This window comes from Limulus polyphemus, unplaced genomic scaffold (assembly GCF_000517525.1).
Source record: "Limulus polyphemus unplaced genomic scaffold, Limulus_polyphemus-2.1.2 Scaffold29, whole genome shotgun sequence".
Classification (NCBI taxonomy): domain Eukaryota; kingdom Metazoa; phylum Arthropoda; class Merostomata; order Xiphosura; family Limulidae; genus Limulus; species Limulus polyphemus.
In genome coordinates, this window is record NW_013665639.1 from 914,231 (window position 1) to 925,955 (window position 11,725).

Consider the following 11,725-nt stretch of genomic DNA (forward strand, 5'->3'; position numbering starts at 1 on the left):
TAAAAAGTTTCAAAACACCTAGGAATAGAAGTAAAAATCCCTATACCAAATACCGCTAATGTGAGATAAATATTCAAGAATATATTGGCTATATTAGGTGATGTTCAGGTTTACTGATGTCCAATAGGTAAATATCACGATCAGTAATAAGTAGCAAATTCAGGAAATGTTTTACGCAAGAATAAAATGAATACGAAATGACGATTCAAGCGCACGTGTAAAACAAGAACCTTAATATTTAGTTCTTATAAAAAAAAAGTATGTATCATCGACAGATTCTTATTCTATTGTACTGGCCAGATTCAATATTTAGTATTCAAAATTTCTATTGGTGTTCAACAGAGATGAGTTTCATCATCTTACCAATATGAAGTCGGAGTCTGAATTTGATAATGCCACACTGTGGTGTCAGATCAAAGCCCTAGTGCAGTATATCACACTCCAAGATCACACATGTGATTGGTCACTCCTATTATACACATTGAAGCGAGATAATCCTCGATTCACATATAAGCCTTTATAGAATGACCTTTGTGGAATGTAACCATTATCTAAGACGGATTATGAATGCACGTTTAAGACCTTTTTTTATTCTCTTTACGTAGAAATCAACATACTAAATGCAGAACAACTGCTCAAAAATGTTTATAAATTTACCTTAATATGTACCTGAATAACAGAATATTCTTTATCATTTGTGGGATGCCAAACATAGCAGTTTTATTCAATTACAGCATTTACAACCATGGAAATAGAGAAAGTTAACAATAGCATAACTCATTGCTACTATAGGCACTGCAATGTAAATTTCATAACAAAAATTATGTTGAACTGTAACTTTGTTTATAGTTATAAAAAATAAATAAAAAACATACATCTTCATAAGGGTCTTCAATTTGAAATGATACAACTATGATACTTATACCATTTTTTATAATTATCATACTTTTGAAACAGGAACAAGTACAGAGAAAGAAATTGTTCTCATAGTAATAATTGGATATTGATCCATAAAAATTATTCCGTCATTCCCAAGTATAGAAGGTTATGAAGATATTTCACCCTTCCTGATTTTATGTCATTACGTTGTTGCTTTACCATTGTTTTCCCTGTGTTTCCTATGTCTCCAACATATTTCTCGCCATATCTACAAGTTAGGCAACATAGTGAATGGTTATGAATTCAGTTGAAATATCTGGAGCAGTGTGTAGGACGAACCGCGTAACATTAGAATATTTGGTGTACGAAGTCATAGAAAGTAGAGCCCACCAGTTTATGGTAGTGATACTAGGGATACACGCGTGCTTAAATACAAACAATGCTAATATATATATATTCAAGCAGAAAACTGAATGAACAGCCATTATACATTATTTTGGCATTAGCATTGGAACGTACAACACATTGTTTAGTTGGGAACACTGGGTATTTTTAAAAAGTTGAGCGGTACTATTAAAATGCTGAAATATTGAGATAACTGTTTCCACGTTTTTGTTTTGTTTTTGTGCGACGTGTGAGCGCTTGTATGTATGTATTCGCAGGTGCATATGTGTGCACACGTGAGCATGATATTTTCTTTTATTTTTTAAAACGATTTTATTTCATTTCTTATTTACTATCACATCGCTGAGCATATCTTATTCCGCGAGCTGGTCGAAGGGAAATTAAATAATTCCGAAGTAACATAATGAAGATGCCACTACAGGACCAAAAAGTAACATTATGGACATGCCACTACAGAACCAACAAGTAACACTATGGACATGCCATTACAGGACCAACAAAAGATGCGGGTCGGGCAGAGCTATTACTGGCTAGAAAGCTTTAAATTATCAAGACATAGAAAGTGAAGCCAATCATTCAGAGTCAGATTTCCCCAAAATGTTAACGGACAATGTTGTGAGAGTGATGCATTCCCTAAAACCTTTGTTGTACCATCCATAGTTTACCATTATCAATTATTTGGAAAGTTATGCATATTATCGTCCACTTTCTCTCTACACCATCCGACGTGTTCAGATATTAAGATAAATGTTTGCATTGAGGTTCATGACACATGTTGCAGGCGATATGAACTGGTAGTGGTGCATCATATGGACAAATAATACATATTTTATCCCTTCCTCATGACCCAAAGCTGTGACATATGGGCCATAAGAGATAGCCTTTGCTTTTCCGAAAAGTTACAATGAGATGAGAATTATTCTGGGATTGTTTTTCTTTAAGGAAGCTTAAAGATGTGTCCAATGAATTAAAACATTATCATGAATTGTGACAGTCTCGTCTCCCACCAGATCTTCAATAATGTTCATATCTTCAGGATGTCACATTCATGTAAAATGGTGACCTGTCCCATATCCACTGCCTGGTAAAGACAGTGCTCATAAAAGGCTTTTAGCAAGGACATAGTTTTCATACAATACTCCCATCATCCCTGACCATCACCCTGCTGATTACCAATTGTGGGAGTTTCTGAAGATACGGGTCTATTGCTGTAATTCAGTGATAATTTATGAACTGAACGATGTAATTGCAACGAAGTTTGGATTATTCCAGAAAAGATGTTACGTGCTGCAATATGTAACACTTTTGTCAGGATGAATGCAGAAATTGCAAATTACGGCTGTAACATTGAATAATGTAATACCTACACTTACAATGTCATTTCTAGACGTCAGTGGAAATCCCCTTTTAAACACTTACAAAAATTATTATGCACATATACTACACAGTTTACCTTATGCACAGCTCCAAAATTCTATAATAACGTACTAAGTTTATAGCAAGCCTGTGCTACCCTCTAAAACCGTGGTGTTGTACTTTAGTTATTAATCCTAATCTAGAATGCCAGTTAGCAGCTTTATTTTGATAAAGTCGTTTTTCAACTTTTCTTTGTGGTAGCTCTTACCTAACCAGCAGAGTAGGCTATTTAGGCAGCTAACGACAGGAGATCCAGAAATCTTGTCTTTTGATGTGTATTTCTCCTTATGTTGCATCAGTTAAATCATGAAGAAAGAGACAAGATACAAATGCATACAAATAGAAAATACTTAATAACACATTCGCAATTTACAACAGAATAAACAATACAATACAATAAACAATAACACAATTAATAATAGGGCAAGTGATTGTGGGGGAGGGAGCTGATAAGAACTAGTGAAGGGTCGTGGGTTCGAATTCCCGTCCCACTAAACATGCTCGCCCTTTCAGCTGTGGGAGCGTTATAATGTAACGGTCAATCCCACTATTGGTTGGTAAAATAGTCCAAGAGTCTGCTGTGGGTGGTGATGACTAACCGCCTTCCCTCTAGTTTTTCGATGCTAAATTAGGGACGGCTGGCGCAGATAGTCCTTATATAATTCAAAAAACAAACAAACTATCTTATTAGTTGAAACATAAACTAAGTAGATTTTTTAGAGACTAAAGGAAGGAATCACCAAAAAGTCTTCGTCATCTGTTGGAATTTCATCTACTATATATATACATATATATCTTTGAAGTGAAACGTATGTGAAGTATTCCCGCTTAAATTTATTTTCTCAATATGTATTAATCCGTTTTAAAAGTCAGAAGGAGTATTACATAAACAAGAATTTATGCATGAATTTCAATATTTACATGAGTAAACGAATAGTTTTCTTAACTTTGTATCGCTGCTTGCTCAAAATGAACATATAGATGAATACACAAAAGCACCGTTAATAGAGCATGAAGGAAGATTTCCTTACCTTCGCAAACTCTGTGGCCTTGTTTCTGAAAATTTAAAAGTTAAGACAGTTAAGAGAAGGTTTTGATGGTGCAAAAGGAATATTTAATGTCAGAAACGTTTATAACATTTTTCATTGCCTATAAAAGAATACAAGGACATTCTTTAATGAAGATAATTAAATGTGTGTTAGCGAATCATTTATCAAGATAAGCAAGAGATAGAAAATGAAAATAAAGAGTGTGCAGAAGTCAGTCCCTTAAAGCGATAAGATTAATCAGCTCATTTAACTAAAAATTTGAAAATATAATGGCTTCGTAGTTTATCTTTTTTTTTATTTATTGTGATACAGTGACAATAGTGTGATTAACGCCAGCTCAATGAAAGTACTTAAATAACTAAACATGCAGGAATTGTATAAGTATTTAATCTTTTGTTAAAGTGAATATTAAACATATCAATAAATTCCAATCGGTATATATTGCGAGATCCATAGCGTTGCATATCATATCGGTACATATTTTGCAATCTATGTCTCTACATACTGTGAGATTCACATCGCTACTTGTTTTGAGGTCCATATAGCTACACACTGTGAGATCCATATCATTATATACTGTGAGACCCACATCGCTACTTACTATAAGACCGGCATAGCTACATACTGTGAGATCCATATCATTATATACTGTGAGACCCACATCGCTACTTACTATAAGACCGACATCGCTACATACTGTGAGATCCACATCGCTACTTACTATAAGACCGGCATAGCTACATACTGTGAGATCCATATCATTATATACTGTAAGACCCACATCGCTACATACTGTGAGATCCATATCATTATATACTGTGAGACCCACATCGCTACTTACTATAAGACCGGCATAGCTACATACTGTGAGATACATATCATTATATACTGTGAGACCCACATCGCTACTTACTATAAGACCGACATCGCTACATACTGTGAGATCGACATCGCTACTTACTATAAGACCGGCATCGCTACATACTGTGAGATCCATATCATTATATACTGTGAGACCCACATCGCTATTTACTATAAGACCGACATCGCTACACACTGTGAGGTCCATATCGATACATGTTGTGAGATCCACATCGCTACTTACTATAAGACCGGCATCGCTACATACTGTGAGATCCATATCATTATATACTCTGAGACTCAGATCGATACATGCTGTGAGACCCACATCGCTATATATTGTGAGACTCAGATCGATACATGCTGTGAGACCCACATCGATACATATTGTGAGACTCAGATCGATACATGCTGTGAGATCCACATCGCTATATATTGTGAGACTCAGATCGATACATGCTGTGAGATCCACATCGCTATATATTGTGAGACTCAGATCGATACATGCTGTGTGACCCACATCGATACATGCTGTGAGACCCACATCGCTATATATTGTGAGACTCAGATCGATACATGCTGTGAGATCCACATCGCTATATATTGTGAGACTCAGATCGATACATGCTGTGAGACCCACATCGCTATATATTGTGAGACTCAGATCGATACATGCTGTGAGATCCACATCGCTATATATTGTGAGACTCAGATCGATACATGCTGTGAGACCCACATCGCTATATATTGTGAGACTCAGATCGATACATGCTGTGAGATCCACATCGATACATATTATGAGGAACATGAATTATTCTATTTTAGTTCTTGTTTTTATGTTATTCTCATGTTATTTTTTTTATTCGTATATTATAGAAATTACAGGGTTTGCAAGGATGTGTTTCTTCACGAACTGGTACAGTTTATTTTAAAAACTTTATTTTTGTTGAGTTAGACAACCTAATGGCTAAGTAAAGGAATTTTCTTTTATTATCGACCTAAGCATGTGATTTTCAGCAATCATTTATTTGATTGCCTTATTGTACTTTGGATTATAAATTGAAACCAGTTAGGTTGTTCGGAGTTTCATTGTTTTCAGAATACATTAGATTGAACACTAAACCGTTAAAAACCCTATAACCCGAAACTTCAGAGGAAACTGAACAAGAAAGGTTTACCTTTCGAAAGAGCTCGGGTGAAAGGGTTTTTTATAGTTTTATATTAAGACTTCTTGAACCTACGTATTTTTCTGACATCAAAACTTTAGTTTTTTATTATCCAGTACATTCTGAGTTCATTTAATTAAGCTACTTTCATGCACACAATATTTTTATGGGAAATGAATTGTAGTTGAGGGTTTAATTATTAAGCAATTACAAGCATATGAATAAACGACTAATACTGGTGTCAAAACTTCTTAAATATTCATATTTGCTCAAAATGAACATATATATATATATATAAGCTCACTAGAGCATTATAAACATGAACCTAGATATATTTACCTTCCCGAACTTTGTTCCTTTGTATCTCCATCGCAATACTAAACCTATTTGTATGTCAAAAAGTTTATATTATCATTATTATATTCCTTTCATTTTGCACTCCTTTCATACGATAAAATAATATTTAATTGGAGTTGAAGCTACATATATACACACACATATATATAACATATACATATACTTGTGTGTGTTTTTTAGTTACATACTCGACTAAAAACTTTGTACTGATTTAATGTACCCGGGAAGAATTACTTACTACTGGTAAACGCTTTATTGTAACGTGGTGTAAGAAAAATCTTACATTAAACGAGATGAATGATTATTATAGAAAAATTGTTACACAAATAAAATGGTTCTATGAAATATTATGTTATTTCTGATGTATCATATTTTGTGGTCAACTTCACTCAATGTGAATTCCATGAATTCATTTGCAATTTTTATAGAGAAATGTTGTAATCGACCTTGTACGACAACTATTGCCCCCCAGTGGCAGAGTGGTATGTCTTCGGACTTACAAAGCTAAAAACCGGGTTTCGATACCCGTGGTGAGCAGAGCACAGATAGCCCATTATGTAGCTTTGTGCTTAATTACAAACAAACCAACGATACCTATTACCATGTGTATTGCGCAAACAAAGACATTAAATATAAATAATTACGTAGTTAAAACTGGAAACAAATTAGTAACTTACAGACATAGTTTTCTACAGGTTGTGGCTAACTAGTAGCGTTAAACAACTGTTTAGTAGTGTGTACCGAATGTAAACTGTCATGTCATTTTAGTATTCATAATTATGTAACATGACCCAAAATTCATTATACTCTTTATCTCATCTTATTTACTTTATTGTGAAAATTTCATTAACTTTATTACATTTGTTGAGAGCTATGGTGAGGCGTAATAAGTCTCAGAATTTCAGAAATACGTGTAAAGCTTCACAAGGGTTATTTGTGTTTATCCGTCCATAATTTTGAAGTGATACAACAACACCAACCGTAAATTTATGAACTACATATAGCTCACCCACGATCCAAAAATGTGGAGCGTGTTTTGTCGTTAACGGGTTGTCAACCTTGAAGCCCTGTATTCACAGTCCGTGCACGCTAACCACTAGTCATGCTCAACCGATAAGCGCATTAGAAAAATCTGTAAACGTACCACTGAAAGGTATTTAGGTTAAATATGTACAGTGATATATAATCCATATAAAACTAGCAATAAGATTACATTCAAAAATGCTCTGTAAATTATATTTCTGGTACTAATTGAACAGTCCATTGCTATTCAGGAACATTAAGGTCCGGCTTGACTGTTACTAACTGTTTTTATGGAAAGTAATGCATTCACTTGGATAACTTTTCCTAAATTTACGAGAACAGTAAGCGTGTAAGTTGTTAGGTGAGATATGTTGTTATAGTAAGAACCCAAGGCATGTCTTCGTTTAACCTTAGAATTACTTATAGTGTCTATATCTTATTGGCTTTTATAACATATTTTGTAAACAATTTCTGCCCCAAACTGCATTGTGGGTCCATGACTTTGCTGGTTACAAAGTTCCTAATAGCCTTTGAATCACACACACACACACACAAATATTCTTTGTGAATCAGAGGGTTGAGTACATTATATCAAAACGATTTAGGATCATCACAATGGCGTTACAGTCCGTGTCACTACGTCCGGTCATGCTCTATTTGACGGTCGTGTAAGTTAACAATAACCTGCAGAGTAGTTTCCATTGCAAAAGACTCCATTGTAAGATTGTCATGTACAAAGCACACCACTCCTTTCTGAATGATTTTCATAATCTACCTAATATACGGTTTTCATGCATCCGTTTGAACAGTCCAATCACACAGAAATCCATAGGCGCCGTGTTTTCAACTTGACCTATTACTTGTTATTTGTTTGGAATAGCAGATGCTTGATGTATGAGATGGTTAAACAGGAGGTATGAGGAAAAAGTGTCCAGAATATTGGTCTGATAGTAAGTAGAGTTCATCTTTACCTTTGTATTCACTGTCCTGATCCCTACGTTTTCCCTGGCGCAGTTTCCAAGGATCATCATGAATCCCTTCAAAAAGTTTCGTGCCATGCTGTGTGCCACTTTTTGAAATTAATTTCATCCACTGACTTGTAGAAAATCTCATAATATTTGTTACATTTTTAAGGTACACATGTGCTTCATCAAGTGTTATCACGGCTAAGTGCCGTTTATACTGTTGGTCTTCTTTTCCTGGATATGTCTTGGAAGCAGCTTGTGTCATTTTTCCGTTATTATGGTTTGATTATTTACCAGCTAGGTTTATCTATATATTAAAATACCACAAAATTATGATGAATGGGTGATACCGATTTCGATCAACGCCATAACAAGTTTACGTGCATGAACAATCTACAGAACACAAGTGAGATCTTAAAGACAACGTGGCCTATTGTAGAAAATACTATGCAGTTGTTCTGGAGACATGCATGGTGTTCTTAAACGATCAATCTATAGTTATGTGTACTTTAACTTAATATAATGTGTTATTTTGGTAAAAAAAAATGTGCAAAATTGCGTATGAGATTTTATTAAAAAAAGAAAATTTTAGAACGCTATAGTATAATGTAAATTGCATGTTTGAAGAGAAGTATCGCAAATATAATTAGAGTTTGAGATTTTGATGCTTATATATTTTGTTGGTGTCTATTTATACAGAAATAAAGGACAATTTTTGAAGTGACCATTATAAGTGGTCAAATACATTCATGTGAAGTTTTCACAAAACCATGCTATCACTTACTTCTTGAAGGAATTATTACTTCTCTAATCTAATAAGAGTTCGGCTTATTATTTATAGGTTATAGAAAGTTTGACAATTGTTTGTCATTCAATATATATAAACTTCGCAACAACAAGTAACATGTAAGCAAAAAATGTTTCGAAACAGTATTATGATTTTGTTGTGCAAGGTTACGTTTACTAATTAATGTTGTTACTGAGAATGAAATATAATGAAGTAAAACAAACAAAATGAAAGAAAACCTTAAAAATTGGAGTCATATCAATTTTTAATACTCCTGATTTATAAGATATAAGAATATTGCAGTTTTATTGCGTTACTTTGAAATACGAATCTTTAATGACTCTACATCCTCGAAGAAAAATATAAAGTAGGTTTTTCTTTATGTTATTAATATCCATAAGACTATTACTATTTCAACAAAATAGTCTTAAAACGTGCATATTTATTCATAGGATCCTTTCATTATGGTATCAATATAAATACACGGGTAAAAATAAAAAAGTAAGAAAACAGAAGTTGTCCATTTTCGGTCCATTTTTTTATTTTTTTTGCTTTTCGCTCTGGAACCTTGTTTACGAAGTTCCTCCAGCCTCCCAGTGGCACAGCGGTATGTCAGCAAACTTACAACGCTATAAAGCTGGTTTCGATACCCGTAGTGGGTAGAGCACAGATAACCCATTGTGTAGCTTTGTGCTCAACTTCAAACAAAAAAAAACGTTCCTCCAGAATATAATTATTATTGTGGTGTGAACGCCTTTCACAAGCTGGCAAATCAAACTTTTACTATTAAATATTACATTCTTAAGGTTAGTTAGCGCTATTTGTTTTTTGTATTTTATATTGGACAGAAACACATGTTGTTTATTACGTATTACAAACTTACCCGCTTTGAAATCAACCAATTGCATTTTGAATTTAAAATAATAAAAAATACAAATTAATTTGATTTTTAGGACTAAATATATATGCAAAGAGATTTTAAAAAATTCTAAACAGTAGCTTCCGACATTAATTAATCAGTATGAAGTAAAAGAATGATAAGAATCATATTTCGAGGTATGACATGTTTCTTAACTTATGTTTGTTTAATTCTATAACGTTTAGTAATAATAATAATTTTGGACTTTAATTTCAAAATTCATCCTCCTCTAAAAATTAGAAATTAACTATATTACATAAACAGTTAATTCATGTTTTTGTTTTGTTTTATTTTTACTAACAATATCGAAAAGTTAAAGTTTATACGTTTTACATCACCACTGTCATCGTGTTAGAATCAAGATCCTTCAAACAATATTTATCCTGATATTAAGTGATGATTTTGAGAACAAAGAAAAAAAAGTTAATTATTCATAACACTGAAAATAATATTTCTAATAATATATGTGTAATATTACATCATAATAAGATTGGCAATAATAAAAATTATATAATATCACTTCAGTATACCTTGTTTCATGTATGTTCTTATTGTTAAGGTGTTTCACTCAATACAAGAGCTTATCAGACCGACAGGGTTATAATAGTGTTTAACCTATACGCTGCTTCCAACGAGAACATTTCTGAGATAAAATCCCATTACATGTTCCTGACCCATATATTTTAACAGTTCTAGAGTGTTTTACAGTGAAACATAATGTGCTAGAGTTAATGCATTTCCTTTCTGGAATAACATTGATTTTACCAACATTCAAAAGAGTATACATATATATATATACCTAAAATACAATTAAAATTAGAAGAAACTAAAACATGAACTCCCTAACATTTCATTTGTCAAAAACCGTTAAGCTATAGTGCTCTTTGCCAGTTTTTTTTTTTTTACAACATGGTCATGATTGGAATTAGTCCTAAAATCCACAAAATATATGGTAAGAGAAGTCAAACAATACCTCATTAATTCATTTTAAGTGCTGTTCAATAGTTTGACCTGTCAGTAGCTTAATGACTTTTGTTAAACACACATATAGCGCATATACAAAAAAGCGGAATAAGACATGTCGTTTAATTAACTTCTCTAGGCTTTAGTAGCAAACAAAACACCCCAACTAAATATTATCACGTTGCTGTGCATTATTACATCTTAGTAAAAGAGTTAAGAAAATATTGAACTTTCACATAAGTATAAACAAAGCCAAAATTTGTATTATTTACCGCGATTTTTACAGTTGTCACTTTCGTAATATTGTAATTAGTTCAACATGGTGAAAATTTACGTTGTTAATACATTTTTAAAAAATTTAATTTTTGTATGAACATTTGTCATCACTCGTTGCCTGAATAAATTGCTGAATGTAGTCGTATTATATAGATAGTGAACTTACTTGTGACATAACAGTTAAATTAGCTGAATGTAGTCGTATTATATAGATAGTGAACTTACTTGTGACATAACAGTTAAATTAGCTGAATGTAGTCGTATTATATAGATAGTGAACTTACTTGTGACATAACAGTTAAATTAGCCGAATGTAGTCGTATTATACAGATAGTGAACTTACTTATGACATAACAGTTAAATTAGCCGCCTTTACTTCTAATTACACCAAGTGCCGTAAAATTATGATAACATTAAACAAGTTAATTTAAAGTAACTACACATTTTATTTATATAGATTATAAACCAAAAGCAATGATAATATTATTAATACTAAGAAACAGGATGATTGATAACTAATCGAATGAACTAAAGATGGAAAACATTACAATAATTTAATTGCTAAAATCGTCAAATATACATCCTCGGAATGACTCTAATTACATATATTTGCTTTAAAGATGTATTAATCTAAGAATATTATCGTTAGTTTCATGGAC